This window comes from Stegodyphus dumicola, chromosome 9 (assembly GCF_044657685.1).
Source record: "Stegodyphus dumicola isolate Sdum_Otavi_A_Nest chromosome 9, ASM4465768v1".
NCBI classification, from domain to species: domain Eukaryota; kingdom Metazoa; phylum Arthropoda; class Arachnida; order Araneae; family Eresidae; genus Stegodyphus; species Stegodyphus dumicola.
The window spans coordinates 138551725-138572479 of NC_140776.1; the positions used below are offsets into that span (position 1 = coordinate 138551725).

The following is a 20755-nucleotide window of genomic DNA, read 5'->3' on the forward strand; positions in this document are numbered from 1 at the left end:
TTTTATCTTCATCCGCTATACTTCTGTCGTCGTGGATTTTCTGGAACTGACTCCAAAAAGTCAGGTAATCTTTAGCTTCACCACTGAATTTTTTAAGCTCAATTTTAGGCAATTTAAATTTCCTAGATTCGGAATTATTTGAAGGAGAGGAGGCTTGTATTTCCGCATCTATTTGAGCACACTGTTTTAGAAACTTATCTCGATAATTCTCCGCTTCTTGAAAATCATCACTAAATAATTTTTCTCCATCTTCAGTCTGCAAAATCTGCCGCGATAAAGCACTCTGGCATATGACAAGTCTCTGGAATTTATCATAAAGTTGACACTTCAAAATCGAAAGTATTTTTAAATCTCTTACTTCTTTTGTTAATTCACTTTCGGTTTTTCTTGAGGTTTGCGTAAACGCAATTCTAAGTCCTTTTCTTTGGGCCTTTAAAGCGATTAAATCCATCTTCAAAGTATATTCAAAATCGAAATTCAATATCAAAAGTTCAATCGGAAAATTCTAATTCAAAGCACCCGGTCCCGCCGAGGGTACCATTATGTTACGAAGAACACAGAAAATATATAAATCAAATATATTTAAAACAGTTCGTTCAGTTGCGGGCCTGCCTCTACCCGAGGCTGGGTGCATTATGAATAAAGACAAAAAATTCTTAATAAATCATTCTTTATTTTCATCAAAACAGCATCACTCTTCCGAGATCAGCTTTCGTTCGTCCACACTCAAAACATTCGAAACACTCAGCACGCAGGCTGACGTCACAAACAGCAGCGCCTCTTGCCGGTTATTACTTCAGTTCATTTCACAACAATATACAAGTAACTAAAATTACCTAACTTTTATAACATTAAGTATCTTCGTAACTGTAGTATTATGCTCTGTTTTATAACCTTATTCATTTGTTATACATTAAAATATTTTCTGTTTTATTTACTAAATGTGTAATCAATTATCAGGATAACTAAATGTGTTAAGAATTTCCATATATGCTTGTGCAGTGTGATTGCATGTTTGTGCAATGAACTTTGATTTTCATGAACGAAAGAAATACAGTCTCCAAATAAGTACTTTTTCGTTTTCCAGTTTATGTGTTTAGCTGTAAAAGTAAATTCACTTCCAGTATGTGTCTGTGCAATTTTGACGATGTAAATACTGAAATGATTGAACAGTAAAAACTCAACTAAAAAAATATCCGGAAAGCTCTTGAAATTTTGGATAGTCATGCATATAAAAAATAAAATAGTGTAATAAGTGAATGGAAGAATAAACTACTAGTCTAAAATCATAAAAACAGTTCATCTTATTTGTATCAACTTGACTATCAAAAGCCAATATTTAATATTATGCACGATTTTGAAAAAAATGTATGCTGCTGATCTTTGGAATATGATAACGAGTGATTTTTATAATGGTTGTTATGTGGATTAAGACTGCAAGTTGAGACTTTAAATATGAACAATAGTAATCTAAAGATTTGAAGTAGTAATTTTATATCCAACAATCTCTGCCAAATAACTTCCATATTTTAAGTAATTAAAATATATATTTTTAATCACTTGTTATTAATTTTATAAAGTACGTTCTATAATTAAAATTTTATTTACTTTCATCTATTTTTAATGTTTGCCATTATAAATTTCATACTATGTACTTTTTAAGATTTCATAGTTGCTAATTAAACTTCCTTTACAATTTATTTAGCTATTTTATACATACATTTATATTTTATGTAAGAAAGGGATTTATGTGCAATAGATATACAGTGAAAATCATTTAACACAAAACTGAGGGGACTGAAATATTTTTTCGTGTTAAAGAATATTAAAAAAAAAAAAAAAACATATATTCAACAAAATTAAGCTTATTAGAGTACATTTTATTTACATATATATGTATATATGCATGTATTTAATAAATCAATGAAACAAAAACATCCACAAGAACTTCATGGAATTTAATACAAAATTTTCATGTTTTTTAAAAACAAAACATTTATTGAGTTTTGGGAAAATAATCTGATATTTTTCTTTCCATTGTCTTTTTTAGCATCAAATTGTTCAATGTCAAACATTTTGTTATTCATTTCACCATTGGAATGTGCGTCTAAATAACTATCCATACTTTTTATGATATTCCTCATTTCGGATGACGTGGGAACAGGAACTGCATTCATTTTATTTTCGTCATCAGAATCTGCATCAATGATATCTTTTTAGCTTTGAACAAACTCCAAAATAACTTTGTCTGCCATAATTGGGGCTGTACACACATTATCATAAACTACTGCAACGAATTCTTCCGATAGTACAGTAGGACAGTCCATTAATACAGAAACTTTCTCAAACATTTCATTAAGTGTCAGCTTAGTGTCAATATCCTACTTCTTCATTTCTTTCGGTGCCAAAGAATCTGATACTTTTGAGAATCGTGTGTAATGAAAATAATTTTCATTTATCCTTGGAGTCACTGAATTCTATGCAGTGCAACATATGAGCCAAACTCACTAATTTTTACTCACACTGCCATGTACTCATCACTGAATTCCAAAGCTAACTGATGAGATATGAGATGTTTGTGTGGCGTTTGTAGACGTGGAAGGTGAAAGTAGCGTAGATAAACAAAACTGGCTCGTGTCGCAGGCTATTCCGAGGGTATTTCAAAGCCAAATTAGCCTCTTTTCTACGAAACATGTGAAACCACCTCTCTTTCATTTCACACCCCGCTTAAATCTCGCCTGCGATGCCAATGTTTTCTGTATTTTGTTCATTTCCAGAAAGGATATCTTTTCGTGTTAAGCAATTTTTTTTCATGTTAAGAGAAACAAAATGCATGAAAATGCATAGTAGTTTGTTGGGACTGTTGCATTATTTCGCGTTCAACGTATTCCACTGTATACAGATGTGTTTGGACTATGTATATACAAATAATTTTTTAAAAGAAAATTTATAATCCTTCCAAAAATTTTCGTGCATTTGCTGCTAACAATTGATCAGTAAATATATAAAGAAAGAAATTTAGAACCAATTTTTCAGAAAGAATAAAAATTGAAATTCAAATTAACTTGATAAAATCCTGTTTAGACTAGTAAAATCTTTTTAAACTAGAAGATATTTTTAATGATTTTACTTTCCCCTCCTCGTTTTCCTTTGCTACTGCTGTTTGATAAGAGGTTCTAGTAAAGTTTTGTGTTAAAATTATTTTGAACTTTCAAAGATTTTCCACTGCAGGATTTTGATTTTTTCTACATTTTTAAGGGCATGTTTTCATTTTTTTTTTTTTTTTTTTAAGATTCTTTTTAATTTTTAAATTGGAAGATATTTTTAATCATTTTCCTTCGCTTTGAGGATGACTAGAATTTTCGGGTGAACTATTGAGATAAAAAATATATTGAAATGGTTCATCAGCTGATTCTGGATACAGAAAAGCAAGGATTTTGTTTTAGATGGGGAAATGTAATTAAATTCGACATACCTCCTCTTGATGATATTATGTTAAAGTTGGTAGGATTCCTCACCTTTCTTGTTCTTTTATACTACTTTTTTGTTTTTTCTTGTGATGGTTTATTTTAACATGTTGACTGCCGTGGGGGTCACCGGTGACCGGCACTCGACTTGGCTACAGCGCTGTGGGTACCACCGGCGACGCAACAAACAGTAAAATACATAATTAGAATAAATATCGTTACTGATAAATTTTTAAATAGTACCATTGTTACTGTATGGTTTGAAGAATAATAAATCGTAAAAATTTAAATTATAAATCACAAAAATGGTCTACAGATGTTTGGGGGTTGCTGGTGACCCCCAGCATGAAGCACAATTGCATAACATTATTTTCTGTAGATAATATTTCGACATAATATATATCGCATAATAAAAATTTCAAGTTGCCATCATGGGGAAATCACGTAAAATGCGCACGGCAGTCAACGTGTTAATTTTTACATTTTAAAGTATTCTTGTTCTACATTTATAAGATTTTATGAAGATCATTTGAACTTCAATTTTTAAGTCTTTGTGAAAAGTTGGTTCCAAATTTCTTTATATACTATATATAAGAACTCCTACACTCCTAGAAAAAACTAATTTATATATTTATTTATCCCACATTTTCATTTTGAAACATTTTAGTACATGCTTTTCCTCAATATTTTAAAAGTTGATTTTTTGTTGAACTGAAATATGTAATATGGAAAAATTCTATCAAAAAACATAACTCAGAATCGAAACAGGAGATAAATAGAGATAATAATAATGTGGGGTATTTGATTCTCTTCCCCTAATAGTCATTTGAAACATTTTAGCGTGTTTTTCCATTCAGCTGAAACAGTAAAAATATAGAAAAATTCCCACAGAAACATAATTTGGCTGAGAAACAAAACAGGCCAAAAATTTGGTTGGCGTCAGGAAACTGATTGGTCTAAAACAGAGCTTCTTAAACGTTTTTTCAGTCGTGAACCTATTTTATCATAGATTTTTTTTACGACCCCAAAATATTTACGAAAATTTTGTGGAACCCCATATTCCGAAAATCTGACATGTGCGTGAGTGAAACTGTCAATTTTTTCACATGTATTGTAAGATAATAATATTGCAGTTTTAGGTCATTATCTTTAATTTCTCATTTTTAAGACATAGAACAATGTAAAAATTTTAATTCAGTAACAGACGAAATGACAGCGTCACGAACAAAGCAAGTAAAATGAACATTTATATTATAAACAGAATGCGTTGAAACATTTTTGTTTTTCTCTTTGTCTGTATTGTCTTATCTTTATCTATTTCCAGACACATTGTGTAAAAATATTGGGTAATTGTAAAGTTATTATATTAAGTTTAAGAAATGCCAAAACTACTAAAGTTTTTTGCGACCCCTTGCTGTAGATGGGGGTTGTGATCTACAGTTTAAGAAAGTCTGGTCTAAAATAATGTTACAATATTTGATTTTGTTGGAACATTGAATAACTGAGGCCACAGCCAGTGCAGTTATGGCAGGTGTGCAAAATTTTGGAATTTACAGAAATATCGAGTAGCAAAATTTTTGGAATTAAGCAGTGGAAAAGTTTTTAGAATTTAGGACCCAAAGAGATTGCATAGCACAACAAAATGTACCTGCCGAAGCTAGGACTCCAGTGCATGGTTATATTTTCGTAAGGAGTATATGCCTGAATGCAGAGATGCATTTTGAGTCATCATCGCTAGGTCACCAGCCTACACAGCATTGTGTGATACATCATTCATGTAAATAAGAAATAAAATTGACTGCACTTTAGTTAAATAACCTAACTCATTCCTTGTAAGTATTATGCAAGAGTATTGTAATTGTTGAATAAGAATACAACACTTGCTTTCTGTTTATCTGAAATGGGATAGATATTCTAGCAGTTATTCCAGCAGAAGTTTGAAGGAACGGATCATTCTGTATTTAGTTAGATAATCAAAATACACAAGCCATGAACATAACATATTAAACCATAATTCACTTTTCACATTGGACAGCCAATGTTTATCAATTTTCACATAAGTCGTACTTTCCCGTAAATTTGAAAATACTTCATTGCATGCTGTTCTGTTGAAGACAAGCCTGAAATCATTTTTTTCCTCCCTTCAAAATGCAATTGATAACTTGTATTGTTTTTTTACAAAATTTTAACCTGGGAGTCATGAACAAATTTGTTGGGGGTCACCAAATTCAAAGAAATTTATTTGACAATAAAAGATATATGGAATTTGAAGAGAATTTTGGATGTTTTTTAACATTTGCCAGGAATTTTAAATTAAACATTTCCATATTTTAATTTTGATTTTATTGCTTTCCACTTGATTTATGTGTTATGTTTCATGATTTCCAAACAGCTCGAATCAAATTTCAAAGCAATTGCATATGCGCAGCTAAGATGTAGTTTTTTCGGCTATCTTAGTAGTGTCTTGCATGCAATTTGTAACTGTAATATGCATCATTTATAAACTATGTTTCTTATTTCTAATCAAATTTGTTGTCAAGTAAGCACATAACATTTCCTAAGCATTGGAAAATTCAGTAGTGTCTCGAAGGATAATAAAAAAACAGTTTTATTTTAGTTGCAATTTTGTTCATGATGGTTAAATGGCCCAAAATCTCTTGTGAACATTGGGTATTTCACAAGAGAAACGGGATGGATGATCCAACATCAAATAAACTTAAGAGAAAAACTGTTAATGAAAATGCAAACAAAAATAAAACCATTGGCTCTCTTTCTACTTCTAAAAGAAAAAAAAAAAAAATGAAGTAAATATCAAGAAGAGTTTATTTTATACTGTTTTACATGTTGCATTATCAATGGAAAATTAATACCCATTGTGTGTTAAATGCAGTGGAAACTTGGCACGTGGAAAGCATGAAACCTGCAAAATTAAAAACACATTTAGAAACGGTACTTTTACCGTTTTGCCGCCGCAAAAAATAAAGACGCCAACAATGGTACAACTGATGCCAAACGGAATATCTTCTCTGCCAACCTTCAACACCTCATTTTCAAAACAAGTCTCAGCGATTTCTTATCAGATTGATTTTTTCTTTCAATACTGGCATACAACTACATAGAATTTTTACAAGATAATTAAATTTTATGCCCCAAGTCCATTCGCGTTAATTAAAGTCAATTAGACTGCAATCACATCACTTACCCGAAGGCAAAAAAATAGAAAAGGCAAAATTAAGGGTTAAATTCATAATTTCTAATGAGAATACATTAGCGAAGTAAAGCACTGCGGTTTTACATAATTTCTGAGTAAGCTATTTGTATGAATTGAAATTTTCATGAAATTTCATTGAAATTTTGCATTTAAACTTGTATTCGAAATTAAGATTTAACTTGAAATTAATGTAAATAATTACTGAGAGAATTAGATTTTTGTAGCGTAGTTTACGTGAGATGAGATCACGTGATGAGAAACGGCGAATCAGGATGTTGAACCATGAAAATATAGTAAATTCTTAATGTCTTTTTACAAATTTATTATCTTTATTTATTGGCTTTTTACAAAATTTTAAAAGATATTAAAATGTTTATGCCATCAAAATAAAAAATTCTTAGAACTAACGTTTGTTAAAATTTTTTATGTGAATATTGTATGTTGTCACCAACAAAGTCTGCTTGGCACGATATGCGCCAGTGAAACGGAAAAGTACCTCAGAAACTAAACATAAAGATTAAGTAAATAAATCTGAAGAATTTTTTTAAGGAATGAGCTGAGAGCATGAAAAATTAAAATGTAATTTTAAGAAAATATACAACAGTTCCTGAGAATGATTTACAAGCATCCTTAAAAGTTTCATATTTAATTGCAAAAAATTTAAAACCTCATACAATTGGAGAATCGCTCATTCTTCCTTCAGCAATTAAAATAACATCATTTATGCATGCAGAAAAATATAGTAATGATTTAAAAACAATAGCATTAAAAAAAGATACCGTTTCTGACCAAATTTTTGTCATATCAGACACTATTGAATGCAAAATCCAGTCTTTACTATAAAACTTGATGAAACTACTGACATTACTAAAATGTTTCAATTCATCGTTTATCTCAGATATGTTTTTGAAGACGATGCAGTAGAATATTTTTTATGTTATAATATTTGTGAAGAAAAAGCAACTGGAGAGAAAATATTTGAAATTATTAACAGACACTTTGAAACGAATAATCTTACCTAGACACACTGTGTCGCAGTTTGTACTAATGGAAGCTTTTAAAACTAAGCCAATACTTTGGAAAGGAGAATTGAACAGAAACATGCTTTTTAGAATTTACTAAAGAAAATAATACAGATTTCTTGTTTAAAACAACATATGATAAAATTGACAGAAAATTTTTTGAAAAATTTCCAAATAAGGAATTAGGTTGGATCATTTTGCCTTTGGTATTTTCAATTCCAATGTATCTCTAAATGAAAAAGAACAATTAATTGATATTTTAAGTGACGGAATACTGTGTGTTAAGTCTCTACCTTGCCAAAAATTGGTAAAATCCTAGTATACGGTGCAGCCTTGGCGTGACTTTGAAAATTATCGCCAACACCAAAAATGATCCAAAGAACGTCTATATATATACTATACACACATAGTATATATACTATGTTTAACTGTATATCTTCTTTGAATGACCGGTTAACTACTCATCGTATATGTCCTGCTTTTACTGCTCATCATAAAGTCGCCAAATCCTGTGTGCACCGGATACTAGGATTAAATCCCAAAAATTTTAGTTGATTGGAAACTAATATGCCAATTTAAAAGGAATGAAAGTAAATTATTATGTTTATTACATAAAATTGTACAATAAACTTTGAGCTTATATTTAAAACTTCTAAAATGCTTATGTTATATACCATTTTTCTGTTATATAAGCATTGAAAGTGGATTTTTCACTGAAATAGAAATAATTTTGCTATTGAATTAACATGGAGAACTTTTTTATTGAAATATTTTTTTCTCTGTGACATTAGTTGCATCTACTGCAAAATAAAGATTTAAGAACTGTTTTTAAAACATTTTGAATTCGTTGTCATATTGATCTATAAAGCACTAGATTGAGTTTTTATTATATTATTGACAAATATAGTTTTCAAACAATCAAAAAATTTTCACCGGAGATAATTATTTGTCAAATATGAATGTGTTTTCAAAGAGGAAATAAATAATACGTGATAAAAAGAAAATTCAGTTAGAACATTGACATCTCTAACAAAGTAATTGCCCACCAGCGGCCGAGCGGTAAAGTCGCTGAACACTGGTAGTTTGGTCCGAGGTTCGAATCCCGCGAACGGGCTGGCTGCATGGGCGTTTTCGTGGTTTTCCCCATGTGTAACGTGTATACGAGCCAGTTTCCCTTAGAAAGTCCTCCACGAAGGCATCCCTCATCTTAGGCAGATAGCCCTCGAGGCTTTGCCATACTCACACACACACACACACACTAACAAAGTAATTTGCTTTGATTTAATCTTTATAATACAATATATTTTACAATGATAAGGCAAAATCCAATGTGAAAGGTTATGCGAAGATTACGATAGTACTTAGAGTACTCAGCATTTCGTATATTCCTATAAGCAGATAATAATAATATTAAAATAAATTTTATCTGAATGAAGTTTTCTTATTACAGAAATAGTAAAATTATGCAATTACATAAATGAATGCACTATCAGACAATATACTTAATACCGTTTACAAGTGAAAGCCAAAGCTCTGTTTATGTTACTTCTCGTCCTTCCGCGCATGCTCAAGAATTACCATCCAGGCGAAACTAGTCGATTTGTCCATGATGTCAAAAATTCGAAAAGTGGGGTAGGGTTTGGAAATACGCTCCCCGGTGTGCAGAATCCAAGGGGCGCCAAAATGATGTTACGACATTTTAGAATCAAATGTTTTCCATCCTTGGCAAGCAGTAGGGGGCGCGAAATCTTCAGTTGTCCCTGGGCACTGAAAACCCTAGCTACGACTAGTGAAATAAATGGTGCTACTTTGGTAGACGGCTGCACGGATTTTGGCGATATTTTTGGCCGAGCAATAGGACTTATGGTAAACTCATTGTTGGACAAGTTATTTATGGTAACCGATACTTTGTAGTCATTTTATTTTTAAAAATTTTTTAAATAATGTGTTTTATTATGCATAAATTAAATGTTTTAAATATTATTTATGGCTTCTAAATATTAAAAATCAATTTAATTTTGCATTTTTATTTGAAATAAAAACTTTGTTGTTTATTATATTTTATATAATTTTATGTTGTGGATGAATGTAATCAATGACGTCACCTTACTTAAAAAGTAATTGATTTTATTAATATCTATAAATTTAATCTAATGTTTTAAACATTATTTATAGCTGTTAAATATTAAAATACAATTTAATTTTGCATTTTTTTAAATGATTTTATTAAGAATGTTTATTTAAATAATTTTAATTCTATGCGTGGTATAATCAGCTCCCTGATTGGTTACTGAATATTTGTTCATTACTGCGCCATTTTAAAATTTTATTATTTATCTCTTCGAATTCTTCAGATTTCAAATGGAATGGATACGTCCGTTTCGAAAATGAATGTTGTTATTGGTAATTACCAAGAATTATTGGTTTCGGAATAAAAAAATTGCGCTTTGAGACCTTATTTTGGCCAACCTGGCTTTCCTAATCAGAGATTTATTTATAAATTGTTACAAGCCTCAGAGGAAATTTATTTTAAATTTTTGGAGGATACCTTGCTAATTGCTTCTTCAATTAAATGCGAGAGATGTGTATCACAGATAAAGAGCGTTTGTTTCACACGAACAACTGTTTCGGACAATTTTGCTGCCTGGTTTACTATTGAAAGAAAGACGCGCGACTTTTTCCTTCATTTCCAAAAAAATTGCAGGTTGTTCGTTTTCAACCAATCAGCTATCAGCTTCGAATGCTATCAGCTTGTTTGTAATCAGGAACCAGTATCCCCTGCGTTAACCCCAAAGCGATCTGTGGTGATTGGCTGTTGTGACAAAGCAGAAAAATTGTTCCAAACAGTTGTTCTTCCGAAACAAACCGACGTGTGAATTCAGCCTTAGAAGATCTCTTTTTTTTTTTTTTTTTTTTTTTTTTTGGTACTTCAATATGCGACAGGTAAAAAAGTACTTTAAAAAAATTGTAAGTACATAATCCTCTTTTACTTTATAATTGTATACTTCAATTTTTATTAAAAAATTAATGCAATGTTTTCAAAAATTCCTGAGATATTTATTGCCACATATGCTTTAATGTTAAATAATTAAACCTGGCTAATCTTTATACAGTCAAAAGCCTTTAATCCGGGCGTCCATAATCCAGAATGATCTATAATCCGGACCTCAAAGCTACAAACTTTCTGCGCAAGCGTAACAACGCATAATGCGTTTACGCATGCGCATAATACCTTTTTGCATGCGCATATGCATTTACGCATGGGCATAATAAGTTTACGCATACGCGTTTAATGTATAACGGACGGTATAAGCTAAACTAAAATTATCTAATTATCTCAGTTAATGTTTCAGATTGCGTTGTTACTTAATTTCTAATTGGATACGCCTTATTATTTTTTTAAGACTGTTAGAGCAATTTTATAAAAGTAAGCTTGAAGTTTCGATTATGTGAAAAAAAATTTCCGATTCTGGAGTTGCCAAAGGATCTACAAAGCGAAAGCATGTTTCGATGTCCATGAAACAAAAAGTGGAATTGCTGCAAAAAAGGGATAAAGGCATATCCTTCGTTTCTCTAATCATTCCGAAATTGTTTATCAATTTCACGCTGCTCGGCGGGGGGGGGGGGCGTCGCGGCACGCAATGAACTGGAAGTTGATCTGTCAGCGCTATCCTTATCTTCAGAGAAGATGTTTTTATTTTATTCGGCTTATAATTCCTTTCTAAATGTAGTATTTCATCTCGATGTACTCCGTCTTTGATATGATTTAAATCAAATTCCTCGTTATTATAAATATCACGAATACACATCAAGTAGTTTTCTGGTTGCAATTTTCTAATTTGGACTACGCGTAATATATGCTTTACGCATACGCGCGTTGAAAGAAATGTTTAATAAAGTACACAAATAAATATTAAGCTTTTTTTGTAAATTTTGATACCCTTTAGATCAAAATTGCTCTTTATTTCATAAATTATGGTTTCATATTTTTAATTTTATAATTTCTGCTTGCAATCTTACCAGATTTAAACTGATGATCTAAAATACGGAAAAACCTATAATCCGGAATCGCCGAAGTCCCGGTGAGTCCAAGATGTTTGACTGTATATACAAGCGGCTAAAGTGTGTGTCGCCGATAGTTTATTGTTGCCACTCGGAAAATTGAGCGCGGAAATTAAATTTTCTGCAGTTTTAATTAATATCTTGGCTGTTTAAAGTCGTACGAAGATGAGAACTGTATCGATGAATTCGAAGAATTTTTTGGAATCCGAGGATACGCGTATCGAATTTCAACTCGGCGCCTTCTGTAGATATTCGAGAAAAAAGAATTTGGCACATAGCCAAATCCCTCTAATGGGGAAAATAGAGAAAAAAAAGAGGAAAATGTAGAGAAAACGTAGGGGGAAATTAATTTTTAATTAATATCTCGACTAATTAAGTGCTAAGAAGACACGAATGGTCAAAATGGCATGCCACGTACCTGCGGAATCCAACGGTGTGCTTCGCTAAGCTCGGGAGCCAGTCGTTTCGGAGGAGAAGATGTTACTTTACCCCATATATATATGCTGCTTAAGTGTCTGTTTGTCGCCGATAGTTTATTGGTTGCTTTTGTAACTGTACTAGCCATTGGGGTGAAGTTGCCACGGCACAAGGTAGCCGTTTCAATTGAGACGTAGACGATTTCCTCTAAAACTTGTCTTTTCTGTGACCATCAATAAGTCTCGGGGCCAAGCGCTTAGACATATTGGCATTTTTTTTACCTGCGCTTGCATTTGGAAACTGTCAACTTCATGTTGCCTGTTCAAGTGTTCGCGAAAGAACGGTCGTAAACTTAAAAATAATGGATGGTCCTCTGCAAGGCGAGCTTAAAAATGATGGAAAGATCTACACAAGAAATGCTGTGTACAAAGAGATCTTTGACATGTGAATTAACATTTTATTATTTAAATAACCTTTATTTATTGAGCTAGTGGTGGCTCTTAACAAATGTACTGTCAGTGGTTTCTGTCATTACACTCTACTTTAAGCAGTTAAACAAGTAGAAGGGGGAAACCCTCTTGGAGCAGTAAGCAAAGGGGCGTCATCGATGCCTGCCCTGGGTTTGTTTGAATTAGCAGACACCTTTGCACAAATCATTTTAATTACAATTTATAATATCTAGAACAGCGGTCATTTCGTATGACCGCCGGGCTTTCTAGTATTCCATAAGCGGGGTAAGTTGTCGCCAAACTATTTTGGCCTTCGAAATTTGTCGAATTTTTTAAGCGGCAATGAAAGCACTAAGATGTGATTTTTAAACGTAAACAGAATAGTATATCTTAAGTTTTGCAGTAGTGAAACACCGTTATTTTATGTAAACAGAATAGCAAAATGAGATGATAAAATACTAGAAGAGTAAAACCAAGTCCAACAGCTTTGCAAGTAAAAACATAGTCTTAGATATGTAATTCATCATGAAATAGTAGAATGAACAATTCTTGTAACTATTGAGTAAATAAATATATACATTTATCAGATCAGAGCACTGCGAAGTGAGTTTTAAACGTAAACAGAATAGCAAATTATGCGTATTCAGCATCATAGACTCTCTAAAATATTCAAGTTACTATCGTCGTGAAATTCAACACACTAAACAACTTTCGTTCAAAACTTTAAATATTCCACATCTTTCGACTGTCATATGCGAGAAACAAAACTAAAAAAATAATTAACTAAATAAAATTAAATGAAAGCATTCATAAATTTTAAACTGCCATCTGAAATCCAACATTCTCCCACCAACAACAGCTTAACCTTCTGCAAATATTTATATAAATATATATATAATAGTAATATTAAACATTAAAACTTTAAAAAACAAACACAGTATTTCAAAATTAAATTAAAAAAAAATCCTCTGGCTACACTAAATTCGCACTCTTACAATTACCGAAATAAAGCTCTATGTTTGCCACAAGAAAACATACAAGCCGGAAACCACAACCAAATCGAAATCGCGCCAAATAAAAAACTCTCGCCAAGTTTGGCGCTCACCCCGATTATGGAATATTAACCTTAAATCCTATAAAACTTATTTTAAAGTATTTGAATTAATTAATAATTGTAAGTAATATTTTAATTCTTTTAAACATTGGTATGATGTTTTTAATTCGATATTAAGTAATATTTTAATCCAATTAAATGTTGGCGCAATGTTTTTATTCTATTATATGAAAGTAATAATTTAACCTTACTTTAACATTTTATACTTTTAGTAAATGTGCTATTTATTTACATTTGCCAGCCACATCTTAAAAAACAACGTTTTCAACAAAAAAAATTAATCCATTATTTTTAACGATATTTATTTTTTTAAAGTTTCGAATACTTTACTATCAGCTTAAAATGCATAAAAACAGCATTTTTCAAGATGGCTGACGACTGTAAAAACCGCGCCAACAATTGCGCCAATGTAAATCGCCAAAAATCCGTGCAACCGTCTACCAAAGTAGCACTAAATAAATATAAGACGTAAATATCTTACATTTTAGTTTCATTTATTTTCCCATAATAAATATAAGATGTAATTATATTACATTTTTGTTTCATTTATTGGCCCATAATAATCTTCAAAATGGTGAGAAGGTGGAGCTTAGCGACGTCATAAATAAGAGAGCATGGCCGACTATAGAGTTGGCTGTGTAGGAGAGACTTTGTGACTTAGTGATATTGCTGTTGAATTGCTAAGTACTATTACCCTTTAAGAGACGGGGAGTTTAAAAAGGTTTCACTTAAAAAGACGGGAAATCCAAAGGCATCTCAACCCCCCTTTTAACTGCCATTGTAAAGGGAAACTACTACTCTTTTGCAACTTTTCCTATAATTCGCCTTGGGGGGGGGGGGTCGCCTTTGTTAATTTTCAGATAACAGACTAGGGAATAATATAAAATAATTTGTTCTCGTTTTCAAGATATTATTAGACAAGTTTTTTATGAAAAGTCTAATTTTGCGGAAATCGTTCAAGTTAAAAATTATAATAGTCAAGAAACTATTACATCCTTAGAATTAAATGTGTAGAAGATGCAAATAAAAAGGGAAAATAATTATGTTGAGAAATATAATAAAACTTCCATTCTAGATGAGATAATAATCCTTCACAACATGAGTAGTAAGCCCAGGTAACCGGGTGACGTAAGTGACGTCACAGAAAAGGGGCGTGGTCACCGCCATATTAGATCACGTAACAACCTGAAGTGATGTAGATGGACTGATGACGTAGACGGAATGACGTCATTCAAAGGTTAGTTTTTATTCTGTGGCAACGATTTTGTGTTTTCAAAGTTTTTATTTTTGTGGCAACGAGAATGTTTTCAAAGTTTTATTTTTGTGGCAACGAGAATGTTTTCAAAGTTTTATTTTTGTGGCAACGATTTCATGAACTACATGTTTAGCATGATATCCGTTTTATTTTATTATTTTTAATTGTTTAACCCGTGGTTAACCCATTAACGAGCCCGCCTCTCGGAACGAAATGCTTTGAAAATGGCCGTGTTGTCAGTTAACAAACCCCTCCAAAAAATCGCTTTCGTTTTCTGAAATCTCTCTAAGATGGCCGAGGCCTAGGGCAATATGTTTGCTTCCCCTTAGTGTGATGGATAAGCCATAAAATTGCCTCCCCGCTATTGAATGGCAAGACATTTGTGATACCCGATAATTATACCTCTCTCGAAATCAGAGAACTCTGAACTGCGAGGCATCTTGCATGCGACTAAAGCAGATGCTGTTTCCTACACGATATGTACCGGCGGAGTCCGTGACATACCTTAGGACCGAAGATATCGTCATTTTCATAGGAGTCCAAATACTTATTGGTAGTCAGTGTATAAATAGATGCATAAAGGACAAAATGGAACAGTTAATTATATTTTTTATTCCTTTACAAAATTTAATTCGTTTAGATATAATTTTTAACGGTAAACGATATTCTGCTAAGTTTTAATATAAAAATTATTACTAATATGTCACGTAAAAATTATTACTAAATGTCAAAGAACTTCTTGCGTTTAGTTTCGTCTCCCTCCTCTTTCTTTGTACTTGTAGCCTGTAGACTTATTTCTTTTAATATGCGACTTCCGAATTTTCCGAAATCTTTTTAGAATTTTAGCTTCCAAGCTTGTAAATTTTCAATTTTTCGACATGTTTTATTGGGCAGTATTTTAAGAAAGATCATTATTTATTTTGTTACAGAATTTTTTTACTATTTACTTATCTATTTTATTTAGTTTTAGTAGCCAATTTATTTTGGGAAATTAAATTTTAAACCATTCTTTTACCGAATCAGTTTTCATCACATTATAAGTCCATATATATTTACGATGAGAGTACAATATTTATCAGAAATTTTGACATATGTATTTATATTTTAGCGTTGAATTTTTTCCACAAGTTGTTCGTTAACAGTCGAGCTCATCTTCGTAAACGCTTGATCTTTTCAGCGTAGAATTGGAAAGCAATAATCCTCCTAATATTTCTCGGGATTTTATAGCAATTTCTAGAATTTTGGCGGTTTTCGACAAATATTTTGGTAAGTTTAGCTATTATACAGTTGCTACTAATGTGGAATTTAAAACCAAAAATGTATTCCTTCGTTGATTTGCGAGATAACATTTCGACTTTAAACGGAAGTTTAAATGAATTTGATACAATCTTACCACAGCCTAGAAAGAATTATTTCTCTGTGTTGGATGGATTTTCTCATTTTTCCGCATTTTATACTGTACGTATCCAAATGATCAGAATGTTGTTGATGCGTGTTCCTTGATCTATTGCACCAAGATATTTTACTGTACATTTATTTACAATTTATTTACAAGTCGTATGCCACCTGGCATGTTTACAAGCGTTATGCCTCCTGGCATGTACATGATAGACATATTCTGCCACCTGGCATGTGAATTGATACATCATACTAGTTTTCTGCCACCTGACAGATACGATGCAATTACCTCAATTAGCGGTAATACGCCCGACATTTTGGCGTGTCCGCTTCCCTTACGTTCTGTAACGCAACTAACTCTTTGTGCGGTGCGCCCTTTGGGCACAAATCACCGCAATCACCGAGGAGGCCAAAACATATACATTAAATGTATAAAGCAGACACGCACAAAAATCCCTTTTGATTCTTACGGTTTCAGTTAAATGAATTGTAAAATATATATATATATATATTAACTTTCAAAATGTATTTGCTCGTTTATACATAAATTTAAAATCGTGGGACTTACAAATTATTTGACTAAATTGCAGTATTTAAGTTAATAACTAAAATTATAGTACTGAAATGACATAGAATATAAGGATAATTATAGTCAATTTAAATAAATTTCTATTCTTTTGTAGTCTATTTAAATAAATTTCTATTTTCATTTAAAATTTGTCATTATTAGCGCCTTCCGCAGTTTTATGCAATCATAGGATTTTCCGAATTCTATTAGGTCCTTAACATAATTCCAAGGCCTAATAGAAAAGTGATAATATGGAAAGACTATGTCTTAAGTACCAATAGCCAAGTATTTGTAACTAAATAGTTAAATAAAAATAAATATTGAATAATTTTATATGAATGAGGAAACACGGTAAAAATGTTTTAATGATTGAATTCACCGCTAAAAATCAAACAAACCCCGAAATTCCTTTTTCCCAAAACTGCGTAAAATGTTTTGATTAAATATGATTTGAATGAGTTTTCTAATTCTCTTTTGAGTGATGTCAATTAGGATATAAATATTATTAAATTAGGACATAAATATTAGGATATAAATTATTATTAGTAATAATTTTTATATTAAAACTTAGCAGAATATCGTTTACCGTTAAAAATTATATCTAAACGAATTAAATTTTGTAAAGGAATAAAAAATATAATTAACTGTTCCATTTTGTCCTTTATGCATCTATTTATACACTGACTACCAATAAGTATTTGGACTCCTATGAAAATGACGATATCTTCGGTCCTAAGGTATGTCACGGACTCCGCCGGTACATATCGTGTAGGAAACAGCATCTGCTTTAGTCGCATGCAAGATGCCTCGCAGTTCAGAGCTTTCTGATTTCGAGAGAGGTATAATTATCGGGTATCACAAATGTGGCCGAACCTTAAGGGACATATCTAGCGATCTGAAGTACCCAAAATCGACAGTGGCCTATGTGATTAAGAAGTGGAAGGTGAGCGGTGATTATCGGAATGTGCCCCGAGTCGGCAGACCAACGAAACTGGGAGATAGAGACCGACGAGTGCTGTCCAGAGAAATTCGGAAGAACCGCACCCAACCGATGGCCCTCATCCGCGAGGAGTTTCAACAAGCATCCGGGAGTATTTTTTCAATACCATCCGTAAGGAAGCACATCTACTTGGTTTTCATGGTCGTGCTGCTGCCCATAAGCCTTTGATTACAAAGTTCAACCGCGCTGCTTCGTTAATGTGGTGCAAAGCACATCGAAATTGGACCGTAGATCAGTGGAAACGGGTTCTTTGGAGTGACGAATCAAGGTTCACCCTTTACCGTTCGGATGGCAGGGTCTGGGTCTGGCGTCTACCTGGAGAACGTCTCCTGCCAGAATGCATTGTACCAACAGTCAAGTTTGGCGGAGGTGGAATTATGGTCAGGGGGTGTTTTTCCTGGTATGGGCTGGAACCCTTGGTCCCCATTCATGGTAAGCTCAACTCCGATGCCTACTGCACTATTTAGGACGACAATTTGCTTCCTACGTTGTGGCAGTTTTACGGGTTGGACCCCTGTTACTTTCAGGACGACAATGTCAGTTGTCATGTTTCGACGTTAAGCAAGGCTTGGTATGGTGCCAATGGAGTTCATCGAATGGACTGGCCTGCTCAGAGTCCAGACCTGAACCCTATCGATAACCTCTGGGACGAGTTGCATCGCCGAATTCAGGGGTGCACTACTCGTGCAAAATCCGTGAAGGAAGTTCTATGTCTTCTCCAAGCCAAGTGGAAGAAAATACCACTAGCTGTCATACAAAGACTTGTGGAAAGTATGCCCCGGTGGGACCACGCTGTAATTACCTCTCGTGGAGGCTCTACCAACTATTGATTTTGAATAAAGTTAATTTTTCTTTTCTATCACAGGTGTCCAAATACTTATTGGTCGTCAGTGTATAAAACTGAAATCTGGCTAAGGAATTCACGACTTGTATATGAGCTAAAAATTGGTATCTTATTGACAAAACTTGTCAGAGCATAAAAAGCGTATATTTTGTGATATTAGTGTATTAATCATACTTCTGTATACATAAATGCAGCTTATAATTACCAGCATAAGTAACATAATGAATTTTATTAAAATGACGAAAACTGAATGCATGATTCTAGCATTATCAAATTACGGCTCTTTATCCCGTTAAATATTGCTTTTGTCGTAACCAACACGAGTTTTATTTTTGAAATATTATTCCAAATAAAACAGAAAGCGTTAAACGATATGCATTTTAAACAGTTTTACTTTTTTATATGCATAGAAATGTTAAGTAGTTTTAAATTGTACTTCACTTCTGAAACTTCTGCGGTACTATTTTTAAAACAGATTAAGGACTTTAAAGAACAAGTACATTTTAGCAATATGCAACGGTAATGATATAGTTCAAATGTTATTGAGCAGCTATACGATTTGTAACTGGCACTGGAAGAAGCAAAATTTATCTGATGATCCAATCTTCATTTAATGAATTAATAGAGAATGATACAGGGTGAACTTTGTATGCTGGTTAGCATGTTAGTTACATACGAAAGCTAAACTACTTTATTTTTTTCCACCGACACTGAGGCAGCCAATCCACTGGTACAGTTAGCATAGGCAAACTACTATTTGCTTGTACAAAACTGTACTAAAAGCTTACAGCTTATTTTAAATAAATTTCGTATACTGAATACAGCTCCTCCGAAAAGCGCTCTTTTCTATCTTATTTGTTTTAGATTTCAGATTAGAGGAAAATAATCAGTTCTGTTTCTCAGAGACGGGATTCCTGCCTGTTTGTTTTTCGTGGTTTTCTACATGTGTAGCCCAATTTGCCACTGAAAGGGCTCCACGAAGGCCCATAGCTCTCGTATGCTTTGTTATATTTAAATAACTCTAAACCCTCATAATACGACAACTATCACACTAAATTAGGGTAGAAGATTTCGAAACAAGATTTTAAATAAGACTCCGGATCTCCACTGGCAGAGCATCTAAAATCGCTAAGCACAGCTAGCTCGACAAGGTTTCAAATCCTGGCCAACGAGCTGGTTGCATGGAAGTTTTCTTGGCTTTTTTACAAGTGAAACGAGAATATAAGTCAGATCCTCTTAGAAAGTTTCCTTCCTCTTGGGCAGATAAACAACTGCGTGCTTCGCCGTAATCCAAATACATTAAACTCGTCTGTATTGAGAGTTATCATTCTATCTTTGTAAAGAAATATTAAGGTAAAAACATGTAAATATCAAATTTGCTTTACACTGCAAATATTTTTAAGCAATTGACATTTTAAGCAGCAGAGCTTTTTAGTGCACTCATGAACAACTGAAAATTGCAGCCCAGCTGGTATAGTGGTTAGCATCGCTGACTGCCGTATCGAAGGGTCCGGCTGGAATCCCGGAGAAGGAGGAATGTTTGTAAATGTATAATGTCCATGCAGCATGGGGGCACTCTAAATATGCAGCGAGCCGAAAGTCCTCTCGAGAGGTTGCTGGTAGGGCAACAGAAACTGAAAATTAAGAAAAAAGAACCTAAAACCAGTATAAAACTCTACCGATTACTAAAGCAATCTAGCAAAACCTTTCCATCGGGCGATAAATTGTACTCATACAAGAACAGTTGTATTTTTATAGTATTTCTCAAGTTAAATTTATGAGAACCTAGTCAAAAATTGGTTTTTCAGAGCATTTGAGATTCATCAGAATGGTGATAAGATCATTGTGGGAGACGCAAAAAAAGGTTTTACATGAAATAATTTCTGCAAAATGCACGAAGTATGATTGTTATATAAATAATTAAAAATATGCGAAATTTCTTCTGATG

At 32.7% G+C, this 20755-nt stretch overlaps 1 long non-coding RNA gene across 1 annotated transcript in view; it reads left to right on the forward strand.

Annotated features, from left to right (window-relative positions):
* Nucleotides 1-767: 767 nt before the first annotated feature.
* Nucleotides 768-20755, forward strand: part of LOC146995495 (uncharacterized) — a 30936-nt gene continuing 10948 nt past the window's right edge. Inside the window, exon 1 of the long non-coding RNA XR_015043101.1 lies at nucleotides 768-822. This is a non-coding gene — a long non-coding RNA (uncharacterized LOC146995495). The remainder of the gene's footprint in view (nucleotides 823-20755) is intronic.